This window comes from Neocloeon triangulifer, unplaced genomic scaffold, assembly GCF_031216515.1.
Source record: "Neocloeon triangulifer isolate White Clay Creek 2 clone unplaced genomic scaffold, ASM3121651v1 ptg000014l, whole genome shotgun sequence".
NCBI lineage: Eukaryota > Metazoa > Arthropoda > Insecta > Ephemeroptera > Baetidae > Neocloeon > Neocloeon triangulifer.
Window position 1 is genome coordinate 11,750,615 of NW_026775556.1, and position 24,930 is coordinate 11,775,544.

At 37.3% G+C, this 24,930-nt stretch overlaps 1 protein-coding gene across 3 annotated transcripts in view; it reads right to left on the reverse strand.

Moving 5' to 3' along the window:
• Window positions 1-24,930, reverse strand: part of LOC132201788 (somatostatin receptor type 2-like) — an 83,463-nt gene that overhangs the window by 36,644 nt on the left and 21,889 nt on the right. For all 3 annotated transcript variants that reach the window (XM_059628261.1, XM_059628260.1, XM_059628259.1), the window contains exon 2: window positions 8,972-9,098. The gene's annotated coding sequence lies outside the window, so the exon portion shown is untranslated. The remainder of the gene's footprint in view (window positions 1-8,971; window positions 9,099-24,930) is intronic.

A 24,930-nucleotide genomic window follows, 5' to 3' on the forward strand; every position in this document is an offset into this window, starting at 1 on the left:
CAATTCATTTTCCCTCGCGTCTTCCGAGCCATTGTCCGTTTCCTTTTGCTCGCGCGGCCAAGATAAATAGCAGAAAGCGTTTTGAATCTTCGACTTCCTTCTCGCATCGGAGCACTTTTTGCCCAGGCGGAAGAATATCGGTTTAGACGAAGCCTTTGAATTTAATGAGAGTGGCTTCGAGTGCATTTTACGGCGGCTTTTGTTTGAAATGCCCAGCAACATCCGAGCATCCGCGGTGAAATAAATTGTTTTCCAGTCGGCGTGGCCCGAGATAAAAAAGGCAAAAGGCGGCAGCACTTTGCCGTCTGTGTCGCTCTTTCTCTCTGTCACTGGCTGTGACCCCGGCAAGCGACGGGGATGAAACCCGTTTTTACAACCTGCAATAACAGAGCATATCAAAACCCTTAATACCGCCGCCTCGCGAACAAAGCACAACAAAAGGGATGCAAATCTGATCGAGGCGCAACAAAAGAGGTCGACGGGCGCTTGTAAATATTGAGGATCCTGACTTTGAGGCTGGCACGGCAACCCGCACAACAGGATTAACAGGAGCGTTGCGTAATTTAATTTTGTAAATTCAACGAGACGGGATTTTTTATGAAGGGATTTATAAGCTCTTTTTTTCCTTTTAAACAGGATTTTATTTTATTATTTTAGCGATTATAAATTCAAAACTGAAGAGCGTACATAAATTTTGCGATTTAATGAAGTGACTGATGCTAATTAACGTACTTATTTCAAGCTAGGTCAACGGTAAAGTTCATCCAAGCGAGAGTAGTCGAGCCGCGTCACCCCTGCGCCACCGACGGAGAAATCATCACTCTCCCTTGTGAGGCAAACACCCTGCGCTCTAATCGAATCGCAATTTATTAGTTTGTCGGTCCACGAGCGAGCGCTAGTCGATTAAAACAACGCTTTCGTCTATGTGGTGAGTCTGGAGCGTCGGGTCGATGCACTCGGCCGCCGTGGACTTTTAATTTCGTTAAAACTTTTCAGATTCCTCCAAAAACTGGTGCCAGAATTGTGAATTTACGACCTAATGCTAAAATTTGCAAATAAAAATTATCAGATTTTTGCTTGGAAATTATATTCCAACTTTTTTGGCACTCTGGAAGGCTCCACTTGAAATAGAAGATGCTTTTTTCTTGAACTACTAAGTGAATTTTTGATATCTGGAGCACGTGATCACCGCAGGGAGGATCATCCGAAACACATAAGAGCTTGCGTGCTCTCTGCACACTCTTGATAACAAAAGGAAGCGCTCGCGCCTCGGAAATGTGTTTATTCTGCTGAGAGCTCCGCTGCACTTTTGCCCTCACAGCCCTTCACTTTCTCCTCCGACTAATTTCATTTTTCCGTGCAAGTGGAAATGCTGCTCGGGTAGCAAAATATTTGGACAGACTGTAATCGAATTACACTCTTTATTAGTTGGTTCTGCAAATGGAGGCAGTCAAGCAAGGAACGTGCTGGAAATAAATATCTCCGCACGTTCCCGTAAACATCCACCGCTTTTCATGCAAGTGATTTGACGTTCCTTCAGAAAATAATCGAGTTCGCGTGGGAAAAATTGAACGGAGGCAGACGGAGTTGCTTTTTATAAAATGAGACAAAGTTTGTCAAATTTTACTTTCAGGGAGGACGATTTGCCAGCGGGAAGAAGAATCACGCAGCACGATCTGAATGTAGCAGGTCGTAAATTCAACCTCCCCCGGCCGGGGGTGATAAAGCACCTTCAACCTCCTGCCGCGAACGACGAGCAGATACTACTGTCGTGATTTTGCGCGCCCCGCCACGGGTAATAAATTCGGTAATTGCGAAATTTCTCATCTGACAATCTCTGCTCTTTTTCCACTAAAAAGCGAGCTCAATTTATTTCCCCGGCGCGCGCGCACACAAATTTTCATTTATGCCCGGCTACTTTTTCGTTCCACCTCCGTCGCACCATTAGCAGCCAGCCATTCGCTTTTCCATTTCGTTTTCCGTTCCATTCATGGAAACATCCGTGCACCACGCGAGGATGAGCGAATATTATTTCTTGGACGCCGCTCAACATTGAGAACACTTTACTTCACAGTTTTTTCTGCTTTCAGAACTGAAAGATGGAGAAAGGTTTTGTGCCGCAGCGTGAGAGCCAATATGAATCTGGCCAGCAAAATTGCTAACTTAAAAATAAATTTTATATAATTTTTTAACTTAAAATGAATTAGAGGAATTAAAAAAGGCATCAAATGATATAAATCAACGTCGAAGGCAAAATTTAATTTAGTAAAAGTTGATATCCACGGATCATTTAAGCTAATTCAATCCATAAAATTAGAAGCATGTTTTTTTCTTCTTTTTTTTTAATTTAAAAATCTATAAATAATAAACAACTTATTTAATAAAGAATAGAATGTTTTTTTTTTATATTGAAGTACTTTTTTCATAATTAAGAAAATTTTAATTGAAACCAATCTTATAATTTACTCCTGGAAGAGAGAAATGCATCCCCTGCTGGTGGTATTTCGATCACCAATACCTAAATTATGGTAATGCGAGCTTGCCTCTCTGGAGTAGGAACTCAAATTAGAGGCGGTGCCATTAGCAAAGTTTGCTCCCCAAATGGAGAGTAATTTTATTGGTTTATGGCCTACGCCTGCTGTACTTGCGAGACTTATTGTGTGATAATTTTATGGCCTGTGTCGCGTGTTGCACTCCACCAGCTAGGCGCATAAATACAACACCGCGAGATGAAAAAAACCAAAGCACACAAATTACACGCACTTATCATAGTAATTTGACAATCGGCCGCAATTAAAAGAGGAGAAAGTGCAATTAAAAGTGACAAATCGCTCTCTTTGCGGGCGACATTAAGTATTCATCCCTCGCGCCACTTACAAATTAGCCGGCCTTGTTTGAGTGCGCACGACTTTTGCACTCTAATGTTATGCGCGCCAGCCTCGCTGCTGGATTAATTTGCAGCAGATAAATTAGCGAAATTTAAGTGGCACAGGGGGAGCGAACTTCGTAGGCCGCTGCGAAAAATGGCACTCATTCATCACACCATGTTCCTTGATAATCCCTCGGTTAATAAATTTGGCTCCGTCTAACTTTGTTGAGTGTTAAATTACACGAATGGAATGTATAAAGAGGGCGATCTAAAAGCCTGATCTGTTCCAGCCTAACTTGCACGGCATGCCAAATGTCCTGAGCTAGGTTAGGCTTTTGAACTGCCCTCAAATCAAAACCAATTTAAATTGGATTTCTAGATTTTAGAAAGATTTGCTTCACGTTTGCTTAATTTAAAAAAAAAATGTTGTATTAATTGATTTCAATTGATAATTTACTATATACTAATTATTTTTGTAACTAATTTTTTGTTGTTATATTGTGTTAAAAATTAGGGGTAGAACCTTTCAGTGTAGTGAAATTTTATTTCAAAGTTTTCCTTACAATCATCGAGGGCAATCCAAACCAAAAGCATTGCCCGTCATGATTTTTGGGGATTTCTATAGTAAAAAAATTTGTAATTACCAATGCTACACTTTGAGAAAAAAAGAGAAACTTTTCAAGCACCAAAATTTAACTATCATTTATTTTTCTGTTTATACTATTAGAGGAAATATTTATATTTTCCGCGAGCCATCCAAGACCCAAGTGACTGCAAAACGATATTTTTCGCTTTTGTAATAAAGCGCAGTGCCCGTATAAGTTGATAATAAAAGTGCTTTAGCAGCCCCAAGAATAGCTTTCATGACAACGACCATGTCCCTCTGCAAAAAGACCAAACTCTCTAGCCAAACAAAAGTTTTCGCGCACCCACGTAACGAGCTCATTCAGCTTTTTCGGTTGGAAACTTTCCCGCCCCGAACTTCAAGACATACGCTCCGTGGCGGTTAAAATCAATATCAGGCAAAATATGATCTCCGAAAGCAGCAACTAGACGTCAGGGGAAATATTCATGCCCCATTTTTCACGGCAAACAACTTTACTCGGGGACGACGTTTTTATTTCTCCAGGAACAAGCAGCGTTTTTCCTCCTCATCATCTTTCGCCAACAAAACTGCTGGCAAAAGAGACACCGTGCGTTCCTCGGACGCCGTCCGCATAAATCACGCCGTGAATTCCATTTTGTTTATTTGCGAGAGGGAGCAAGGCCACCATTTGGCTGTGCAATAAATTATCCCCCTGCGAGTACGTGCCTCGCTAACCTGTTACGCAAAAACTGTTGAAAGAATTGTTATTATTTTTTTTCTCTCCGAGAAAGAAGCAAAACAAAGCAAGTGGCAACAGATGCAAAAAGCAATTGTCCGGGTTGTTTTGAGCTTGTGCGTGCAACTTTTTGTAATTATCCGCGCAACGCCAGGATTTTTTTCGAGTTCAAACGGCACATATGAGAGGGCGCATTATTAAAATGGAAGAGGCCCTCGGCAACCGGCAGCCTTTTCGAGTAATCCTGCACTCTTCTGTGAGAAAATGAGTGAACTTTTTTAATCCTTTGATCTTCCAACAGCCGTTTTAAGTCATTGCAAAATTTTCCTCATTAATATCGTACTTTTATATGGTTTTTTGTTCACTTACTTTTTATGAAATTAATTCAAGTATAGAATTTTTGCTAAATTTCCCAACGATTAGAAAATTGATTTCTTTGCTTGTAAAACTTATATTGTCTGACTTCAGATTCTTTGTTTATCATAAAGAAAAGAACAAAGAAAAACTCATCCATCAAAAAGATTGCTTCTGCGGCAGACAGAATGCACTTAAAAATATTACGATACGTTAAACCTTTTCAGGAGATCATTTATTTCACTGTTCAGAGAGCAAAATTACACTCATTAACACGAATTTTCAACTCTCGCTAATAGTGAGGGTTACTGTGTGTGTGACCTCTCACCTCACACAGGTGCAAACGAGCCAACTTTGCCACTTGACGTTGCGTCTAAACTTTGTTGCTCCCTGCGTGCCGAGCCCTGTGAAGCGACCCACTCGTAAAGTGCGAATGTTCGAGCCACAGCGATGGAATTTATATGAGGATTTTCTCCCTAACAAAACCACTGATTATCTCATTCATGAATGCTCTCTCTGTGTGATTTGCTTTAATCCTATTCCTTAGCATTTTGTTTCGCTAATCAGTAGCAAAGTGGTCTTTTCCATATTCGCGTCCATGCATGACGCAGCAAATAAAACATATGAAATGATAGAGATGTGAGGATTAGTTTATTAGAGCAGGAGGCTTTGGTGAAAAAGAGGATTATTTTATTGCTACAACGATTTGTTTGCATGAACGCATGATGTTTTAATAAGTTGCTAACGAGAGCAAATTATTCAAAATGCCACAAAATGCAAACTACCATAATATTTGGATTTTGTGGTGCATGCAATAATTTATTGATATAATTTCATATAAAAATATCTACAAAAGCATAATTAATTCCATAAAAATCAGAATGGGCGTAGCATGGTCTGTAATTAATGTTGAATGACATATTTTTTATCATTAGGTAATTAATTAATTTGTGTAGAATTAAAAGAGAGGGTAAAAAAATTGTTTCGCCTGCAAAAAATTTAAATTAATATTTCTGTTTTAATTAGATTAAGTTATATTAAGATATGAAAGGTAGATCCGCTATTTAGATTGAAATAATTTTCTGCTCTGTAAGTGATAAGAGCAGTTTGATTATCAGGGATGTGAGGTATGGGAATAAAGAGCTTATGTTCGATGAAAAAAGAACAAAATGTTAATTTTCATATAATGAAATGAGATGAAGGATTATATTAAAATAACAAATACAAAATAAAATTAATTAATAAAAAAGTAAAACAAATATTTTAAGTATACAATATAATAAAACACATCATACATAATTTAGTCATTATAATTGCAGATTAGAAAATTATAGTAAGCAAAAATAAAAATAAAAATGCGCTTTTATTATAATAAAAATTATGTCATTTTGTTTTTCAACAGCTCTGAGCTCGAGCCAATTACATACGCGCACACCACGCCGACAGTGCATGCAAATAGAAGGTAATTTGCCAAAATCCGGCTGACAAGCCATTAGACAAATTTGTCGCCTTCCGCCGCCCACTGCACGCCAAAAAGCGAAAGCCGAGTGACAGTCGCAGAAAAATAGCGAGCGGACCATTTTGTAACCGACTTTTGCTACTTTCCCTGCCAACTAAGCAAATTAAAACGAGCGGTTTTTACAGTCGCTGGACCGCAGTCAATTTCTGTTTTATTCGCTGCGACGTGGGTATTAATTTTTGCCGCGTTCGAAATCGATTTTCACATCGCCCAGTCCTTTATTTATGTAATACGAGGGCCATTGTGCGATGCGCTTTATGTGTGGCACAAGAAATTTATGGCAATGTGTGTGCGAAAGTGGGGAGAGCTCGCAACTTTCTTTCATTCTGCTTCTGCTGTCGTTCTTCATTTTTCCTCGAGAGCTTTATTGTATCGCCCAAGTGGAGCTTTCACGGCAATATGGTGGGTGCGGCGAGATACGTTCGTCTTTGCATGAATCCCCGTCGCCGCCCCGCCTAGACTCTCCCTTTTAACAAACAAGAAATTTACATCGTTTGACCTTTAAGTAATGGCCCTGAACTTCCGAAGAACGAGTGTGCAAACGTGCACCCCCGAATATTTCACCCTCGAGTGCCAAAATTTGGGACATAAATCTTGCCTCAATCCGGTAGGCTGGGATATCAAGAAACAATGATTCCTTTCTTATAGTTTGCTCACAGCTAAATTTATGTTCCTTCCTATCAGAAAAAGGGTAAATTGGAAAGAACAGAAGAGATTTTGAAAAATTTGAACGGATTTATTAAATTTGTTTTCGTTTTCTGCTCGATTATTAAGTAAATTGGTTACTTAGATTTGGAGGATATTATTTTGATGGGCAGAGCAAAATCTTAATTCAGTGAAATATATGTAAAATAAATAGAAGAAAATTTTATGAAAGCTTTATAAAAGGTATAAAAGTACAAAAATAAATTTAAAAATAAAATCTTGGTTTAGGAAAATGAGACGCTGTTTGGACTGATAAAAATGTTAATAAATAAAACACAACATTATTAAATAAAAATTAAAAAGTTCATTTAAATAAAAATAAATAAGTGATTACATAAAAAAAGCAATGAAAAAGCAAAATTTTAACTAATGAAATTTATTTATGAAATGTAAATACACATTTCATTAACTTTTTGAAAAGGATTTATAAAATAAACCGTTTTTGATGTGACATTCTGAATTAAATCCAATAAAGTCTACAATTTTTAGAATTTATAAGTGAAAATTGAAGCAAAATTTGCTCGTTGTATTTGACTGGCCACGATCAAAGTGGTTATTTGCTGACCAACTCAGACCAACTCTCTTCTTTCTTTGACAATATTTTATCCTGCGCGCTTTCACCGGCGGAACAGCCGACACCAAAAATCCAATTTCGCGCGTCCCAAACGCAGGCAAATTTGCTGACAGCCGGAAAAACCGACCAATTGCCGTCGGCACCTTTCCCTGTTGAGTGATTTGTGGCGCGCAATAAAGGCCCGCTGAGGTGAGAGCACGGCCGGCGTCCAATATCGCCACGCGTGGTGATAAATGCGAGCGGCGATTGACCTCGCTCACTGCATAAACGCTTCGCCCAACCCCGGTGACATTTAATTTGGCCACGTGCTTTGTTTCGCAGCAGCAGCATCCGTCCGATCGTCGCGTGTTATTCTTCATTAAGGCATACCACGTCCTCGGCCCAAACCGCACAATGAAGGCCTAGGAATGCGCCTCTGCAATTCAGTCAAGCCTACACACGGATGCTCCTTGAAACCGCACCCCGAGGCGCATAGAAAGGGTTGCATATTCAACGAGATGCGCAACCCCAATCTCACTAATTGCCAATTAAAATTGACCGCAATGAAAATAAAACGCAAGTTGTGGACGTAAACATCAATTTCTGATAATATTTCCAGCCTGTCAGTCGCAAAACTGCTTGTTAGTTGTTCGAAACTATCAGTTTATATCGTAGAGTGAGTTCTGAGGTAACTGCAATATAAATTAATTTTACGGTGGTTTTCATTTGCAAGCTTCTGTGGGTTTATAAAGCAGATAAAATTTAGGCCCGAAAGTGGAACAAACACAAATTTAAAAACGAATCAAAAAATAATGGATGGTGTTAAATAATGCGGACTCATTCATCTCCACGCGCGGAAAGTTAAATCAGATTGTAAAATATGGCACTGAAATATGGACGGTGGTAAAAGTGCTGCCGAGAACAGCCACACGGTTCCAAGTAGAGGGCATATAATGTCAGTTTTTAATTTTTCCTTTTTGTTAAAATTTGTTGTAAAAAATAATTCAATCTGACAATTCTACAATATAGTCATAATTATTTGCAGAAATCAAATTTAATTCTATTGATAAAACTATGTACCAATTTTTTTTTATAAATTGTTTAATTTTGAAATTGTGTTAATAAAATTATTTATTTTAAAATAGCCTCATGTTTAAAAATTAAAAATGTATTAAAAATAATAATAAAAATTTGTATAATATAAAATAGAATTAGATTAATATTACTGATGTTAAATTGTCTGCATTGATAAAAATGCATTGTTTACACTTAATTTTTGAAAAAAAATTATTAGAAAAAGAGAAATTGCTGGATAAAACGGCACCATCACTAGCAAGAAATTAAATGTTTTACAACATTTTTAGATTGGCAATTAAATAAATTAATTATAAAATTTGTATTATAGTGACGAAAATATTTTCAGTTGACTGTTGACTTCAAGTCAAATGTGGAGAGAATCAGCAAAATCCCGGTTCGCAGTTCTCTACTGGAGAGAGTGAAATATTTTGAACGCTCGCCAGCTAATGGTGTAGCATCTGTCAGGGGAACTCGTGAATTATGGCCATTATCCCCTAATAAAAAGTGCAGCCGCTTCCAATGCACGACGTGTACATTGTACAAGAAAGTCTGTTCTCGATCCGGGTACTCACCAAGCAGCTCCGGCGTCTGCGGGGTCAAGGGCTTGTTTTCCTTATTGGCGTCTTCAATCGCACCCCGGCTGTTCTCTCTTGATTACTTTCGCCGCGCCGAGAAGGGCAGGTCTGGGCAGGTCAATGTCTGCAACACAAATGCACATCACGTATTACTTCATGCACTTCTACCGCTAGCCGATAATTACAAAACTTGGAAAACATGATGTGGTTCGTAACAGCCTTTTGTTCAAGGACGAACGGATCAACTTTCTACAGTTGAACTTGCGGAAGGCAAGCAACTTTCATTCTTTCAATTATCAGTTAATTAGATCAAATCATCAAATGGTATTCTCAAGTTATTCCGATTGAAATATTATTGCAAGTCAGATACTTCCACTTGAAATATTCAATTCCACTTAATAATTTTATTAATAAAGTTGAATTGAAATAAGAATTGTGAAGCATAATTAAAGGAATAATTTATTGCAAACAACTTAATAAACTTTACATAAAAAATAAATAAGCTTCCATTAAACCAAATAAAGTATCAAAAATCACAATTTGCCTGTTCCTGTCTTATGTTTTTATCCTTTTTTTCAGTTCAAGTCTGTGAATATATTATAATATTTTAAAATTACAATTTCAATGTATTATACCCTTAAAGCTTTTGGTAGCTCTTTACCTCATTAAATCTATTTTTATATTTGTATTTAACAAATAATTTGAGCTATAAAATTTAGAGTTTTCATTTTTGTTTATCAAAATTTCTAAATATTCCTTAAAATTTCAACCATTTCTTTTTTTCTTAAGTATCACATCTACAAAATTCCATCAGTAGGCGACAATTTACATTAGCTTATCAGATCGTAAAGAGTTGAGCAAAAAAGTTTCGCTTTCAATACGGCTGTGGTGTGTGCGGAAAAGCGGCTCCTCTGGCAATTCCATTAGGCGCCCGGCAATATAATTACAAATGCGCGCGTGCATCGAGATGAGCCGCGCAGGCCGCAGGAATTCAACTTTATTGCCCGAACGGGCGCTGCCGCCGCGGCGCGTACTAAAAGTCTCATCTTTAGAAGCCATTAAGACCGCTCGCGTGCAATTTATTAGACAATTAAAATGAAATCGAATGACTTGCAAAAACATTTTTTGCCACGCGGCCCGTGTAATTGCGCGGCGAGACGTCATTAGGAGGCAATTAAGCGATTAAAATTACCGCTCGCTCTGCTGAAATGATGGAGTCATTTTCTTTCATTAGTTCTGCAGAGAGTAAAACCGTAGTAGAAATAGAGAGGGGACTGTGAATTATGTCACTTGCGACGGTCACAAAGGCAACAAATAATGTCATAATATCAATTTGCTTATTTTTAACTTTTAACCGCGTTTTATTTATAAATATCTTCTCCCCTTTTATATTAATAATCTGGAATTGCGCTTCTTTATGGTCAAGGTAAAAAAATTCAATTTTAATTTGAAGAAACTGAAAGCTTGGTAAAATAAATAGTTTTATTGCTTTAATTTATATGAAAATTATAAAAAAAATGGCAAAATTTGAATTTTTTAAAGACAGAAAACACTTAAAAAATATTATTAAAATCCACTTGGTATAGATAAAGCCATTTAAAAAATTTCAATTTCTTTATATTTGGAAGATAAAATGAGCATATCTTGCAAATTTTTATACTCTGTAATTTTTCATCAGGACAAATGGATCCACTCTATGAAAAATGTTGTGCGGAATTCCAGACAGCCATCAACTCCGTCAGCCGCATGAACTGTCGTGTATTTTACGAGATCATTCACCTAGAGAAATATAGCTAGCCACAAAAGCACTCAAGTGCTGCGAAATAATAAAATATAAAATCGACATTTCTTGCAGCGACAGATAGAGAGTCGGATGCACAAGGAAAAATAAGGTAAATAAGTTGTTCCGGCCATTTTCCTAGCAACTTTCTTTTTTTTTTGCCCCGGATCAAAAGGACGTGGAAAAGCCGACGGAGCGTTATTGCCCAACGCCCACCCGACGTCTGGACGCGTTTAATGAAACAACAATGTTTGTTACTCACCGGTCGAAAAACGAGAATTGCACGGCCAGGGGAGCGGAGCGGCGGCGCTCGTGCCAAATTGACAGTCGCCTCGCTCGTTCTGCACGCGGCTGACGAAAAGTGGGGAAGAGAAAAGAAAGAGAGAGAGAGGCGAACTGTCGGGATTAGGGTGCCGCTGATTCGCCTCTTCTGCCCATGTGCTGCCAGGCAGAGCAAACTTTTGTTCTCTTGGCCTAGTCTTGATGAAATTTATTCAATTACAAAGTGGAACTGGTTTTTGTGCGCCGAATCAAATTGCTCTTTTACTTGATGGGAATGAATGCAGCTGGAATCTTATTTAAATTAATTGTTTTTAACAATTAAATGTAATTAATATTTTTTTTATAACGAAAAAGTAAGCTTGTTGTTTAATTTTTGGACATTGAAAAATATTAATAGTAATTTTATTACGTCTTTATACTTGTTTTCAAATATTTACATGTTGTTATTGTTCTTTTCTTATTTTAAAAACAAAACCTGTTACACCTTTTGATAAAACGTTAACACCAGATTTTAAATATATATTAAATTTTGTTTTCATGAGTCGTGATTTAAATTCATATTTGAAAGACACGTCCATGAGTTGCAGCTGTTGAAATAAACAAGGAAAAATAGCAGGTATTGATTATTACTCTTTTTTTTTAATAACTTAATTTTCCTTCTACATCTCATTTGGAAAGTAAATTACTTTTTTAATTAAAAATAGTTACTAGAAGCAAAATATGATAATAAATAAATAAATAATGCAAAAAAGTATTCAATTCCATGGAGTAATTAAATATAAATTTTTTTAACACACATTAAGGGCATTTTGCAATGTGTCTGGCACAAAGTCTCGTTATCTATAGAAGAACATCATTATTTTTCAATATATTCATCGCGGAGCAGCAAGTAACGATTCGAGTCATTTGCTGCTTGCAACTGTTTCACGTCTTGCCGCTGTCTGCCCATCTAACGACATCATTCGAGTGGCAGTTAAACCGGCGCGCGCGATACAAGTTGTGCCGCCTGCATCCTTGGCCGGTTATGCAATGCGCCGAGCAGCTGTGCTTTGCCCGCTGCATACTCGCATCAAGTGGCTGCGCTTCGAGAAAATATGAGCCGCGGGGAGAAAAGCGCAATTTCACCTTAATTACGCGGTTGCGAGGCGCGCGTTCAACCGAGGCTCTAAATCAATAAGCTGTTTTCCTCCCTATCGCCGACTTGCATTGCCGAGTAAATAAAACAAGTCGTATGTTTATGCCATTGAGCCACTTGGCAATGGCACCCTGAGAGAGGCGAATTGCTCTCCATCTACTAATTGCAGCTCGGCTTTTTCTATTCAACAGATTAACAATAAGAGCAGAATAGGAGCTAATTGAATATTCTTGGAAGGTGCGCGTTGCAATATGCAGATCGTGGACGGATTTGCATGGAAGGGCACCGCGTGCTGCGAGCAAGAAAAAGGAGGGAAATTGCTTATAAAGTGAATGGGCCGCTTGAACGAGCCAGATCTGAAACTGGATTCTGTATTATTCCAATGCTTTTAGTAAAATTTATTCAGCATTGGAAAATGCACAGCCTGGTAAATATTTACATCGTCATTTTTTAAATAATGCTTGAAACTTGCTTTTGAAAATGAATTAATGTAATCAATTTAAATTATGTAATGCCCATGCCACTATATAATTAAAATGCTTAAAAAATATAATAAATAGTTAAAATAATTTAAAGACTTTAACACTATTCAATGAAATTGTAATTTTCATCCAAATGATTTAACTTGTTGTATCATTAATAGCGATTAATAAGTTAAAACCTTAAAATCTTTAATGTAATTTAATATAATTTGGTTAGTGAGGTACTTTGAGAATTATAAGTGAAACTCATAATGATATATTTGAGAAACTTTCAAGGATTAATTATAATTTAAGAAATGGTTAGTTTTTTTATATAAATATACAAATATTTAACTTCAATAACTGTATTCAATTAAATTCGCACACATGAAAAAATATTTCATGCCTTTTGACCTTATCAACAATGCAAAACTTTCATTGTTGCATTGGGTTACCATTGGTCAAAAGGCCTGAAATATTTCTACTGCTAAAAAATTGCCCGATCAATTTTGCTCAAAATTTGATAGTCTGCATAAAAAAAAATACAGTCTGAAAGTTATGGCGAAGAGAAATGGGGCTTGCTTGACCTATTTTGACCCATTGAAATCATATAAAGTACCAGATTTGACTTCAGAGTACAACAATAGGTAACAAGCAAACGATGCACTGATTTAACTATATCATAAGCTCCTCCTTAAAATACCTGGAATCTTACAAAATTAATGCTCTCAGAATGAGCTAGTAATGGTACTTATAATTTTGAACGCTGCAGATTGAAGCTTATAAAGACTATTCAATGTATTTTTGCATTACACTCCACTTAGAAAGCAAAATGTTTGCAGCACTCGAGTTACAAAAGGCGTGCTTTTATTACAGATCTCCTTTCGTTCATTCATTCCACCCTCTCGCACTGGAGCAGGCCAACTTTTTGACGACTTTGGTTGCACCTGCATGCCATTCTGCGGCGTGATTTTCCACAATTCCGTCTTCGGAAATCGCAAAGTGATCCCACCCCGTCGCTTTCCGCCTCAACGATATCCTAATTCTCATCATAATGGCCGCCATAAAATTTATTTTACGTTGGGGGCCATAAAGTTTTATCATTTATCATGGTGTACATAAAAGGATACTAAAAAGCGGTGAATTTAGTTTCTCGTATTTTTTCCTTCCTTCTCTTTCTCCGCCTCGCCGACGATGGATCCATCGAGGAGCTGTAAAATATCAGCGTCACTCACGCTGCGAGAGATAAATGGTGGCGGCCGAGCGAGCCACTAAATCATCGGGTTGTAAAAAATTTGCGACTTTGTGCAATTCAAGCGTGGGTCGTCTCCAGAAAAATGCAATTAGAACGAATCTTTTTGCATTCATTTGCCATTAGGCAGTTTGTTGTTATAATTAGCAAAGTGGCCGACGGCGAGAGGAAACGACAGGGTGACGAGTTGGAAAGCAAACATTTCGCGGTTCCTGCACCGCTGCTTTTTGTCCTCGGGCTGACGAGTAATGACACTTTCAACAGCTTTTATCGTGATTAAGCAGCAGCCGAGATGATTTTGCGGAAAAAGGCGCTCTTGCAGATTAATTAAAAGTAGAAAACGCTCGCAGTTTCCGTGCCAGCGATTTTGAATTCCAATGCATGCACGAGTCGGTTTCTCATTATTTTCTCGTGAGCTTGGGTGCTTTCCCTGGCATTTACTGCGTGCAGTTTTTATCGGATGGAAAAGCAAGTGTACACAAATAGGAAGGAAATTAAAATAAACTTTAAGAATAAAAAATTAAAGGTAAGATTTAAATATTTTACTAGTAATATTAGAAAGAAAAAAATATGAAATTGAAGTGAAATGTTTTGTGAAAAAGCTAGAGACCTAAATATAATTTTATCACATATTGCCATTTTATTTTTAACCCCTTTGAGCCATTATTTTCTTTTTCCAATAACGTTTTTCATTGCAACAAAAATTCTTCAACCCATCCAAAAAGCAATGCTTTTTGTGGAGTGTGGGTGACGATAAAAGCCACGATAATAACATTTTTCCTCCTCTATGCTTTTTGTTTGCCCTTCGAGCCCATTCACGAGAGACCAATATCAAAAGAGGTGACGACGACCTGCAAAAAGAATGAAGCAAAATAATCTTCTTACGACCCGACGCTGAATGGAAGCAAGAGTATGTTGTGTGTGAGTGGAAGCAGTCAATGGACTCGCTCTCTCGCCGTAAATTGAAAAAAAAAAAAAAGAAAAAGGAAGAACCGTCTCTCGGCATTAAATTTGTCTCCGTTTCTCCCTACCCGAGCTTTGTTTTCTTAATTAAAATGGAATTTATAGTTGACATTTTTATTTCATCCGCCGGGTATCGCGTTTCCCAGCAACGTCCTCGGCTAACCCGTTTTGCGTTGCGTGGAAGAGATTCAAATCTGAAGCGCAGCTCTGCGGGTGTGTTATTATATTTTTTTTTTCGCCCGAGCCGACTCTTGATATTTATTTGGTGGGAACGCTGAGCTTTATCAAAAGAGGCGTGCCACTCACAGCACGAGAGATGCATTATTTATTTTGGATTATCTGCCGGCGCAGCAAAAGGCCGGGCGGCCTATTTATTTCCTTGCGCTCTTCTCTAAATAAATAGTGGAACGACTTTTGGCAGGCAAACGAACGGACGAACGCTCGCATTTGATGGGCACTTGATGTGATTTTGATAGGTTTGTAACTAAAAATGGCTGCCGTACACACTTAAAGCTGCACTGCCGGCGGCCGAGGCGCAGATTGATCTTGGCCACAAAGCCAGCGAGAACCAGGAAACTCGAAATTAGGCCGGCACGCTTGCGACCCACCGAATTTCTTTGATCCAATCTATACAGCCGCCCTCCCTCGTTACATCGGCCTGCACAGGAAACGGGCTAAAAGTTGATGTGACCGAAATCATATCGGCCAAATCAAACTTCCGTCCAAGGAAACATTAATTATTAGTTCGATTTGTGTCGGATTAATGAATGAGAAATGAAGTGTTTATATTTAATTTTTGAACAATGTTGCGTCTGCTTGAAATCTTTAAAAGTTTGCATTGAAAAAAGTTCAAAGTTGTTAATTAACGGAGAAAAGTTACTCTTGAAAATGCTGACAAAGTCTGCGGGAAAAGTTGTAGCAACTTTTCTACTTTCCAGACCAATCCCCCCGTTACCAAAGCTCCTCATTAATTTGCAAAAGAGCCGTTGGTACATTCAACCGACCCTCTAAAAAGGAGAAAAAACACCTCTTTATTCAGCGAAAATATATTTGATACGTAAAAGCAACTGAGATTCCTTTCATAGTAAATTTTTATGGCCTAACTAAATTTCTCGCTTTTCTTTCTATTGATCCAGCGTCCTTAAAGAAATTATGGTATTGGTGCATATCACAAGTAAAAATATATTTTAAAAAATTCATTAACTTTTCAAACAAATTATGATATCGTTCTCAACAAAATTCTTTAACAATTAAAGAAAATATTCACGTCATCCCTATTTATTTTTCTGTGGTAAGCAAAAGCATATAATACGGATTTTTTTTAAATATATTAAACAGGTGCAGAGAGGGGAATCTGAAATTCACAATGAGCTTATGGGAGTCGTGTGTGAAAACAGTTTTCCAAGTTAAAGTACCGAGAACGAACCCTTAAAGTGGACACAAGCGACCTTCGGCGTTAAAAGTGAAATACTTGTCGCGCCATTCTCGCTTTTGTACGGCGTCACGCCGACGTAGACCCACCCATTGGGGCCGTACATCACCTAGGGTTGTGTTCCGTCGCTACCCCCGAAACGCTCGGGGCGCACGGCACATACCGCCGGCTCGAGAGGCTCGTTACGCCTCGCGCGCCAAAAACTGCGTCCACGGAATTCGCATGCGTGTATCCGGCCGGGCGTGTCAATGATTGCCCTGTGCGTCGCTTAATTGAATTCCGCTGCCCGCTCGCCGGAAATTTTGACCCGGACGGTGAAATTTGTCACATAATTGGTCCGAAGAGAGCACCCTTTTAAAAGTGGCTTACTGGTGCACTGAGCCGGATTTGCGAAAGCCAGGGGTAAGAGTTTAGAAGGGTTTTGGTAACACTTTAATAGTGAGCCCTTGAAAATCCCCAAAGTTTACGTTGCGGAGAAAGTTTTGATGATTGCAAATTAAACTCCCTGAAATCCCTGAATATATGTTTAAGTGTTGAATTAATGAATTATTTAAAATATAATATCGAGCTGGAGTATACCATACCATCTGAATATTAAATGCATATTTTCAGTCTTGCTATCATGATCAATCACATTCGTTAAGATTTAAGAGTATTAAATAAAAAATTTATAATTCAATATCTATTTTGTTCTAAAATCAAATATTTGTTTTGCTTCTTCTGTTATTACCGTTTACCTGAAAATAAAATGATTAAAATATACAAATAGCTGGTTTTAAATAATTTAAATAAATCAAATTAGCAAAATTTTAAAATAAGTAAATAAATATATTTTATAATATAAATTATATAACACTAATTTACTTAAATACAAATCGCGTATGGTCTTAAAATGATTAACGCTTAGGATCATCTCAAACACTCCCATATTTTTATGAACCAAAGCCTGGAAAATTCAATTATCTTGAGCAAGTTAAGCGGATCTCCCGGGTAAGCTGAGGGTCCACGCAAGTTTTTATTGCTGTTGTGCAAAGTTTTAAATCCCGGTAGACTAAACAGCACACTGCAAATTAAATTCCGCGCTTGGCTCGTTTTACGATTTTGTGCACACGTGTCATCGTCGTTAAGCAACCACCGGTCGCGTGCATGCATGCAACCCTGCGCACATTTCCCTTTTGGCGATGTCTGCCTTTGGCGATAAAGTGAAGCACCGCAGCAGTGTAATTCGCGACGATTCAAAGCTACTGCAACCCACTGAGCTGCGATACAGACACTAGTGTGTGCCATTCACGATTTGACAGGCAAAGAGAGACAAAGAGCTCATTGAAGCGTATAATTGAATTCAATATTGAAACAAAATTATGAACAAAAATTGACCGGTTGTTTACCCATTTATTTCTTTGTAACATCAAACATGTCCAGAATTTTGGGTCAAAATAACCACTTTGTTAGAGACGTTTGCTATCCAATTTTTATAATTGAAATTTCTTTTTTCAGAAATTCTCCCTTTAATGAATTAAGATTACTACATATTTTCTGAAATTGTGTGTAAAAGAAGTGGACTTAGACATGTTAAAATATTTTAAAAGATGATCGATTTGAGGTTATATAATCAGTTTAAATTTTCTAAAACTAAAAAGTAAAAGTGAACTTTGGTTTTAAAAATTGAAGACAACAAACGGTTTTTTTGCAAGTTAGAATAGAGTATAATCCAATAATAATTTTTTAGCCTCTACAGCCTTGTGTTTTGAGAGGCAAAAAACAAAATCCAAAAATACGCAACACAAAGCTTTCCCTCTTCACTTTCTCTTCTGCTCTTGCCATCTTCAATCAGCGCACGTCAAACGCCACTCAAGTTCGCTCAAAAGCGCAACCGGTTAAAAACTGAACGCTTCAAAGAATCGATAAAGCGTGATAAATTGTTTTACAAAGGACAGGCACATTGGGTTTTTAGAGTAATCCAGCAGGGCGACAGGCGCGCGCTAAAGAGGCTTTTCCAGCCTGAAAGGTGTGTTGTTGGCAATCAATATTAGCACTCGAGAGCTCCACTCGGCTGGCACGGCTCCACCAGCCACAAGAGCTGTCAATATTTATTATTTCCATGTTAAATATCGGCGGCACGAACTTTCATGTTCCTTTCCTGCTTGTTATCGGGCCTACCAAAAACCTCTCTTTGCTCCTTCGCGGCAAGCAAAAAATTCAAACTGTTTATTCTTTATCGTAATTGCCGAGAGGCGGATCTCGGTCTCGGCCCCCCTGATTATTGCCATATCATGAAAAACGCGAATGCACGCTACCGGATTTCACCTCTTTTTTACCCCGGGGGTTAACTTTGCTCTCGTCGGGGAAAAAACAACTGTCAAGCCGCAGCGTTGCTTTTTCGCCGGCTTGTTTTGAAGGAAACGGAGACTTTTCCTGTGAGTGTATTTTTCTTTAAAAGTTGCTCCTCCTCTTCTTAATCTTTCTTGGCATTTCTTTGTTGCACGCGTCCATTTCGACCCCGCAACATATTCCTGCTTCCTGGCAGCGTCGTCGTCATGTGAATATATACTTTATAACGCAGGGATAAACCCCCATCACGTGAAGTTGATTTCCGGAAAAAAATGAACATTAGGGTTGCATATCACAAGTTGCAGCAACAATATGGTAATATCATTATGTTCATCATCTAGCATATGTTTAAAAACAACCGTATACTTGCGATGTTAAAAGCTTATTTTTTATCAATTGCTTTATTATTTAGTTTGCTAATTATTTTCTTTCTTACTTATGGACTTACCTCAAATCTTACAAAATTTTACATGATATTAAAAAAAAAAATAATAATTAGAATTTGCACACTGAAAGTCCGCTTCTTACTTAAGCTCACGTAGAAAACCAGAATTCACATTTTCCAATTGTTTTGCGAAAATAAAATTTTAATATAAAAAACCTTTGTACATGGAAAAATTTATTTGTTTTTTGCTTGAATATTTTTCAAAATATTTTTTTGTATGCACTTGCAATTTCTTATTTATATTTTGTTAAGTATTTTTTTTTTTTAAACCAAATAATGCAATTTTTCCAAAATAAACGGCGTGATTAATCAACAGATTCCTCACGCATTAGTTCACAATGTTGGCAGCGGGCCCGTTGCAGCCCTTCCTAAAACTCTATTGACCCTTGTAATGCTGCTAGAAGGTCATTCGCCGGCAGGGCCATTATCCTCTTTCCCTCTCTCTCAGGCTCTCGACGCCGAGTTTGGTGCATCGCGAGCAGGAAATTCGGGCGGGTGTTGTAATTTATTTTACTTTTCCGCCCGCCGAAACCCCGGGAGGGCCATGCTCACAAAAATGCCAAAACGCGTGCCATTCTTGACGGCGTTTGCCTTCGCACTTGACGGCTTTTTTCTTGGTGTGCGCGACGCAACCGGCAGTTTGTATGCAAAAAGGCAAAGCCTCTCTAACGCGTGCAATCGCACATTCCGTTTGCAAACTCCCTCACAAGAGTCCTCCATCTACATGCAGGGGTTCAGGTTTTTTTCAGCACACATGAGAACTAGTAAACGAAAGCTCTAGGAAAATGGTTCTGAATAAATATGATGATATTATAAACATTAACTTTCATTCTTCATTACACATGACAAATTCAACTAACTATTTGATTAACCTTCTGTTCTGAAGATAATCTCATATCATATTTAACATAATAGGCAATAAATTCAATCAGAGCAAGAACAGAGAAGCGATTGGGTTTTGACTATGTTATAATTTGTTCTAGGAAGAGCGTGAATTATTTAACAAAATATTTAAAAAAAATATTATTCATTGTATAATTATCAACAAATTATAATTTGATTTGGTGTAAGGTTAAGATGTTCCATTATTATAATTGCTTAAATATAAAATGAATATATTATACAAATAATAAAACTTACAAAATTATTTAAAATACAACTTTATATTTTATAAAAAGAAATGAATTATTATTATTATTAATAGATAATAAACTAATAAAATCAAAATTTTAAAAAATTTAACAACGCGGGATAATATGATTTTTTTTGGAAATATGTTGAAGAATACAATTATCTAAAAATGGTACAAAATTTCTATTTGGCCTACGAGGCATTTTTTCACATTGGAATGCGCCCATTCTCAAGCTGTGCAAAACCACTTTACCCTCATCTTCTCCACTTCTTATCGTCACGCAGCAATCAGGGGTCAACCGAGTGACGTCACGGATAATGCAATTTTGTGGAAACGTCGCTTTTTCGCCATATTCTATTCTACCTGCTTTTTGACCTTGAATCAGTGTGGAATGCAGCTTCTCTCCATTTTTTACGATAATATTACGATACCCTTTCAATGTGATGCGAAAAAGTCGTAAATCAGATATTAATTTTTTTTTTTTTTTTTTTTTTTTTTTAATAAAAACACAACAATGAATTCTCAGGATAAGTATTAATTAATAATAATAAAAAAACACAACTAACAAATTCAATGAAGAAAAATGAAACCAAATTTGTGCTGTGCGTAAACTACTTATAAAACTTTCATAATTATGTGACGCTTCTGCTCACAATTTCATTACATATTTAACAATATTAAAAAAAAAAAAAAAAATGAGTTATGGAGAAGGAAAAATATTTTAGCGATGCATAAATAAATGTGGTTTTATCTCTGTTGTTACTATCATCATCCATTCAATTTAAGTTTATTGCTTCTTCATATAAATTATAAATGCATGACATATGATTCGCACACATTTATCAGCAGATTATTTATTGGCACATGCTGCTTTACACGCGAGCAAATAGGGGCGTGCTCGGCCAACCATCAAAACTACAAACAAGCTTTCCTTCCACTCTCGCGCCATAAATCTCGGCAACCGCTTTTTCAGTCACCAAATTTAATGATACATCCAGCTAATTGGCAATTAGAAAAGCCAGAAATTGCGCTCGCGGCCGAGAACGCGCCAATCTGTTTGTTGGTCGGTCGTTTGCTTTTTGCTGTCGGTCGCTGCTTCTATTTTTTCTCTCCGGTGCCACGAGAGGTGGAACACGGTGTAGTTTGGTTTATTTTGGTACTTTTAACAAGTCGGCCTGCGAGAGTCACGACACCGACGAACCAAACTCCATGATGGGCTCTTTGTTGTATGCGTGTGTGGGTGATTTTGCCTCTGTGTGTATTTTCCGACTTAACTCCTGCGGCTAATAAAAGCCGCCAACGAAACAGCCACACATAAAACGAAAGTGAAGTCGTTTTAATTTACGATGCTGTTCCGCCGCGGTCTGTGTGCAAAATGCCACGTGCTTTAAAGTCTCGCCGTGAGCGGAACAAAAGGTGAGCAAAAAGTTTCTGACACGAGCTTTGGTTTATTATCTAAAAATTTTTACGACAGCTGTGGAGAAAAAGTTTACTTTTTCTTATTTTTTCTTTTCTTCTATTTCTATAATGCCGTTATATCTTATATGTTACAGCAAAAATACAGTATTATTGATTATTTTTCAGAGACTTTTTTGTTTTTCTTTTTCAGATGTCATTTGTATCATTTCCATTGCTTTTTATTTTGAAGACTGGGTTTAAAAATTGAGATTCTCGTGATTAAAATTTATGATAAATTTTATCTCATTCTATACGATTTTGTTCTGTGATTTAATGCAATTTCACGAACTAAATCATGCTTCATATATGTTGTTTTAATTTATAATTAGTTGCAAACCAATTTGAAAAAAATCTTAATGGAAAAGTAAAACATAAAAAAAATCTTTCCATACAACAACATCTCAATTAATTGTAAGTCTTTTTTACTTCATCAGGCGTGTTTATTTCATATCGCTTATATTTGTAATTAATTTCCATTACAATTAACTAAGAGTAAATTAGATTTTCAAAAATATATTTTATGTTATAATATTGTACTTTATTATTTTTGCCTTGAAGAGTGTTTAAATTCAATAAAATTGTTAAAAAAAATATTTTTTAAATTTCTTCAGAAAGTTTCCAGTAAGAAAAAAATAAATTTAAAAATTGCGCCTGAAATGTTTTTTTTTTGCGTTAAAGTAGAGTTGCTGGGCCTATTGATCATTTTTTTTTAGCACTGCGGTATATTCTTTGATGAGCGTGTCTAGTATCACTCAAAATTGGATGTATCTACAAATAGACACTGGGTGCTCACTAGAATTGCCTTTATTATTTAAGACCAACTGGCAAATACATATTCCACTCTTCGAAAGTACGCAAGAAATGGCAAACCCTTCTCACGCAATCAGTGTTAACGTCAAGAGTGCTGTACTGGTGGAGAAAAAAACGGCTGACACGAAAACAACCGTGCAACGAAACTCGGACGTGTGTGAAAATATTTTCCAACTGTCAGATGCATTTGCTTGCGTGGCGATTTCCGTTTCGCGAATACTGATTTGCTACGCTGACGCGCCGTGTGTCAAGAGCAATTGGTGCGTGCCGACTTGCAGAAAGGAAATATTATGCGCTCGAAGGAAAAGCAGCTCGGGAGGTATTCAAACGAGCAGGGTATAATCTCGATGATAACGCGGGTGGAATTCTCGGTCGCGGAAGGGTGCCCTCAGGAATTCATTAAAATAAGCCGCTGATGAAAATTCCTCACATGCCTGGACGCCGGCAAAAAATGATTTTTCTTTTCTTTTTCGAAAGCATACAAAATATTGATTTATTTTGCTCTAAAGCTTTTTAAGAACATTTCAACCTGAAAAATTTATTTCATCTCCCTAATAAAACGGCTCATTACTTTTTCGTTTCTAAGAAAAGCTTGATCTAAATTGCTTGTCTTCACCTTCACGTCTTGTGCGTTTCCAACCAAATGTATTTCTCATTTGGCAAAAGCGACAGGCTTTATGTTCATTTTTTAAGCTAAGCACTCAGAAACATTGTCTTGCGAAAAAATGAGCACACCGCTGAGTGGCAGCAGACTTTTCTATTCAGCAGACGGTGCGAATGGAATAATTTGTCGTCGGCTTCGCACGGCGGCACCGCCGTGGAGCGCCTCCCTCCATTTCAAGGCAAATTTGCTGCGTCTGCATTTTTCCCTTCCTCCGCTCACATTCTCAGCACAGCAGAATCATTGTTGTGCGATACCGTGCCCGACTTATTAGAGTGTGAAGGCGATAAAAAAAGACGTGTCGTACCAAGAGAGCGCAGTGGATAAAAATGTGCGGCGATTTTTTATGATGTACCACCGTGCAGAATTTATCATGTCAGAATTGCGACGTGAATAATTAATGCTAGCAAAAGTTCTAGCGAAGTAGCGAGTGATCGTCTGCATACTTTGATTAAAATTTTGTATATCAATTTTATCATTTATAAATTAGATTGTGTCCATATTCATTCCATATCATGATATTGATGCAATTAAAATATGAGTTAACTTTTAATTTTAATCATTTCCAAAATTAACTGCATATCACCTACACATCAAGGGAATATTATTATCTCATAAGATAAACGCTACACTAATGACTTTGGTCCTCGATTAAATATATTAAATATCATATTATGTAGGTCTCTAGTTACATTTATAATGTTCTTGATTTCAAATTAAATGGGGTTTAAAATTAAATAAGAATAATTTTATAAAATAAAGTTATTTGAAAGTTCTGTAAAAATGTTTATTTTTAAATAAAATTAATAACATTAAAAAAAAGATAATAATATTTGGATTGTAGAGGGGTTAAAAAAAACACAGTTAAAAAGCTTCAGACCTCAAAATTTATCTTCTTTAAAATTAAAATTAATAATTCAAAACGGCGCTCTGATTTAACTTTTTGATACAAGGACGGGTTGTGAAATTGGAAAATGTAGATTCAACAAGCAGACATTATTAAAATGTTTTCTGAGTTCTGACTAAATTTGTTTGAAAAACATTTGCGCGTGATACTTTGTCATGTAAGTTATTTTTTTCCTTTCTTTGTCATTCCTTTTGACCTTTCATTTTCTTCATTGCAACCCACATAGGACGTTTTCACGCTACAAGAAGCAAGGTGAATTTCGAAGAACGGTGTCACCGAAATATAAAAACAGTTCTTGCCATATCCCCGCAGCTTCTCTACAGACGTAAAAACTACTCGGAGCAAATATTGGCAGTTCCAAGTAACCGCTGGCTTGAAAACTCGAGCGCGATTTTTATCAGAAAAGTGCAAAACTTTTATTAAAACCCCAGACGCGGGCAGTAAAATACGATGGCCGCAATTGCACGGTCATAAAATTGTAACTTGTCGCGCAACAATACCAGAGCGGTTCAATTCTCTCGGTGCAAAAGTTTGTGTCACGAGAGAGAGGAAACGCAATTGCGTCTTCCACTTTTGACCGAGATGATAAAACGCGTCAAAATCTCCGATCGCCGCGAGACTTTCTTGACAACACCTTCATATATGTGTTGTCTCTATATTGAGCCGTCACTTTGATGGCCCGTAAAACACACACGCGGGGTGTAATCTTGGCCCCTAAGGCGTCGCCGGGGTTGAAATGCTACACGACTGTCTGTGACACCGTCAGAGCAGAGTGCCTGCCTGATTGTCTCTGCCTCTGCTGTCAAAATATATATGTAAGATGGGAGGTGGGAACGTCAAGATGTCGTAATATAATCTTAGGAGGAGATAACTTGAATGACTCACGAGGAATAATAAATTTATAATT